Source organism: Alligator sinensis, unplaced genomic scaffold (genome assembly GCF_000455745.1).
Source record: "Alligator sinensis unplaced genomic scaffold, ASM45574v1 scaffold98_1, whole genome shotgun sequence".
NCBI classification, from domain to species: Eukaryota; Metazoa; Chordata; order Crocodylia; family Alligatoridae; genus Alligator; species Alligator sinensis.
Window position 1 is genome coordinate 2,185,801 of NW_005842058.1, and position 3,930 is coordinate 2,189,730.

At 50.9% G+C, this 3,930-nt stretch overlaps 1 protein-coding gene across 4 annotated transcripts in view; it reads right to left on the reverse strand.

Moving 5' to 3' along the window:
* ZMAT4 (zinc finger matrin-type 4) overlaps window positions 1–3,930 on the reverse strand; it is a 107,487-nt gene that overhangs the window by 6,360 nt on the left and 97,197 nt on the right. The window lies entirely within an intron of this gene.

Genomic DNA, 3,930 nt, shown 5'->3' on the forward strand with positions numbered 1-3,930 from the left:
GGACTGTTATCCTTTGGGCCTGGAGGATCGCCCCCTTAAGGTACGACCATCCCTCGTGAGCTCCCATCTCCTCTACCTTCTGGGCCCTCAGTGCCTCCCCTACTAGTCTCCTAAGCTCATTGAAGTTGGCCCTTCTGAAGTCAAGGGCTTTAGCCTTGGTGTGAGCCCTAGACGCCCTGTGTTGGATAGTGAAATCCAGCAGGTGATGATCGCTATTGTCCAGGTGGTCAAGGACCTGCAGTCCCCTCACCAGGTCATCCCCGTGGCCAGGACCAGGTCCAGCAAGGCGTTACCCTTAGTGGGGCTGTGCACTTCCTGGATAATGTGAAGGTCCTGTAATACAGCCAGGAGCCTACGTGAGCGGTCAGACCTGGCTGTCTGCTCCTCCCAGCAAATGTCTGGGTAGTTTAGGTCACCCGTGACAATAACATCCCTTGACCTAACCACCTCCATAAGCTGGACTGGAGAAGTCCTGGTCTGGCTCTTCCCCCTGGTTGGGTGGTCTGTAGTAGACACTCCCCGTAAGGTCCCTTTCTCCATGCCCCCCTTGTAGTTTGACCCATAGTGTCTCTGCCCGACTCTCCTCTAACCCAAAGATAATCCTTGATGATGTGAGGTACTCTTTGACATAGAGTGCAACCCCACCACCTTTCCTCTCTGTCCTGTCTCTTCTATATAGGGTGCATCCCTCAATGCCCACTGCCCAGTCGTAGGTAGGGTCCCACCAGGTTTCTGTGAGCCCTACCAAGTCTGAGTTCTTACTTACAATCAGGAAGCATAGTTCCTCCTGCTTACCCCCCCATACTACGAGCATTTTCTCGTTACCTATTTAAAACCATGATCAAGCAAGACATCTTGGTTCACCAGAGCCTCAGCGGACACCTATTGGCAAGGGACTGGTCAGGGTTGCAAAAGTTGAGCCTTGAAGAAGCCAAACACCACTATTTTTCAGAAACTTTCCATGCAGACAAAGACATGCCGTCTCATTTGTGTGACGGGCTAATGTTTATTTTTCAAATGAGAGTTATTTCTCGGGAAAGCCGACACCAAGAAAATCAACATAGCACGTACCAGACGCTCGGTGGCTTTCATACGATGATCAAAGCAACACCGGATCTCAGAGAGATCTTTCTTTATTTTCACTTCTATTAAAAGAGAAAGGAGACAATTTCATCTCATAATGAGAAAAAATATTACACCCTCCCTTTTATAGGCAGTGCAATTACTCAGTTTCTCTCCAGACACCCTGAAATAATGACAAATTAAAGTGCCTTTTAGTCCCCTCTACCTTGTATAATTACTCCTCTGCTACAGTCATCGGGTCTCTAAAAGGCTTGCTCATATTTTAGTCAGCAGCCTGCGCGACACAGGACGCACATGGAAAATTCCGTGACTATTACTAAATGCTGCCGCCATCAAGATAAGAACTACCATTTTGAATCGGAGGCAGATCCGGTAGATAGCCCAGGTATTTCAGGACACTTTCTGAACGGTAATGGAAACGTTATCTTGGAAAGCGTGATCATTTCTAAAGGAGAAATTCAGTTTGTCCTATAGATTTCCTTGCAACGGAAGCTACTTGTTAGGCACAATCAAATGCTGCTGCTCGAAAATGGGAGCCCATAAAGAGCAAACGACACCATCTAATTTAGTGCTTGCTTGCTTGCAAAAAAAAAAAAAAAAAGCATCGGGGGAAAAAAAATCCCCTGCAGCTCCGTGGCTGTGTTTGAGGAGGGGGAGGAAGGCAGGAGGCACACTAGCACAGCACAGATCCTGCCTCCTGCCAGGTGATGCTGGGATCCCTCTGGGGTGGGTGCCGTGTGGGGCCAACCACAGGCGAGGCAAGCTTCAGGGAGCAGAAGCCCAGGGCCGGGAGCATGGAGGACTACGAAATCCGGCCCTGACCACGTTTCAAGGGCGCAGGCCTGCAGGCGGTTGGAGCAGAGGACCCTATGGGACTTTCCAGACCGCGATTCGATGCAGGTCTTCCTGCCACGCCATAGGCAGCCGAGGTGACGACGGATGGACAGGTGAGAAAGATCACGAGCAATTGTCCCAGCAGATCCCAAGCAGGTTGCAGAAAACCCTGCACAGGGCTCACGGGGTCCTGTGTGTTGCTCTGGGAAATCACCCTGAGATACGGGTACGAGCGGGAAACAGAAGCAAACACATGCACGGTCCTCCAGAAACAAGAGCTCAGCGCACACAGCAGCTGCCCAGACCCTGCTCGTCTTACCTTAACTCTTGGACTCTGACATCAAACAGGACCAGGGAGAGCATTTGGGACAGGGGTGGTCTCTGCACCCCTCGTCTGCGCAGCCTCCAGCATGTCTGGACGCTCGCTGTTGCTTTTGGACAGCTCCGTGACGTGAACCGGACGCGGTAGAGATGCTCGCATTAGGTGCCTAGGCACTACTGTCATGCCAAGGGGAGAAATGCAGGAAAGGGACCAAGAGCAACAAATTGGTTCCCTGAATCAAAGATAATTTGGCGTCTCCGAGCATCCTCCAATCCCCCTGTAGCATCCTCCAAGGGCATCCTCTGCTGGTGTGTTCGCAGGGACCGACTCCTGGGGAGTCCAAGAGACACACGGCACACAGGTCCGCGTGTCATTTTCTTCGCTTCTTGCCAGTGCGCATCCCCTGTGCTAGAACCTACAATTAGGAACACGTTTCTGCCCCAACAGGCTGTAAATATTTGTTTACACTTTCTTAAATGGATTGAAAAAAATATGGAAATGCAATCATGGTGCAGAGTGACATTTCTCCAGGCACAGTATTTACAATATTTTGATTAGCTCAGATTTCTGAATGGCAAAGCAGCTTATGTTAATAACTACCCTGCTCCAATTAGACATCTGTGTTCTCGCTCCTAAAAAAAAACCCAACAAAAAGCCCACAGCCACCAAACGTGTTCCCCAGCAAGCCATAAATCATTAGCGGGAGGATGCACTGCGATTAGATGCCTAGCAATGAGAGAGGAGCTGCATTTATTCGTGACCTTCAGGGCCATTTTTCTCCAGGCCAAATAACCAGTTCCCATCTCTGATCATTCAGTTGGGCCCAATCCTGTGCTCTTGATTTGGGCATGTGCTCTCACACAGATGCAGCCGGCACCCAAAAACCCGGCTCCATCGTAAAAAGTGACTCGGGAGTCTGGCGCGACCTACCTGGGAGGGATAGCGAGATGGGAACTGCAGCACAGACCCCAAGAAAGCACATGACAATGGTGGACCGGGAGCCCTACAAGTCCTTTATCTCTCTTTCCTTCCTGAAATCCAGCTCAACGATAGCATCAGAGGCAGCAATACTGCCGCTGCACTGCGAGGCTCGAGCTGAGACCCAGGTCACATCGTGGCAGGTATTACCCAAGGCAGAAATGACAGTCTCTGCCCCAGAAGACTTGCAGCCTAAATAGGCATGGCAGGAAAGGGGAGAGTGGCTGGACTCCACCATCTGCAGTGGGGGAGGAGAAGGAAACCTACAGCTGGGCACTGAGCTACGCAGAGATGATTGACGGGTCTGTGTGGCTCTGATGCTCCAAAGAGTACACTGAAAGCCACTTAAAGGTACGTAAGGCATCCGGTCCTCTGGTACCAGTGCCATAAGCAGCCTGGCTTTTAGAGGACCGGGGACAAGGGGAAGGCAAAACAGGGACAGGGGTCAGGCGAGCACTTCGGTAAGTGAAGAAGCCACACGTCAGCCTTGCTCTTGACCGCTTTCACCCCACCGTCCATAGATAAGGCCCTGCACTGTTCTCCAGGACTTTGTCTTTTGGTGCAGTCTAGGAAGATTCAATTAAAAAGAAACATGTTGCAGATAACAGCATGCTGACAGCAGCTACGGGCCAGGGCTGTATGCTCAAGGTGAACTGAAAAGCAAAGCAGCTCCTGGTAGTCTGCCTCTGCACGAAGGCAGAGCTCCTGTTGAA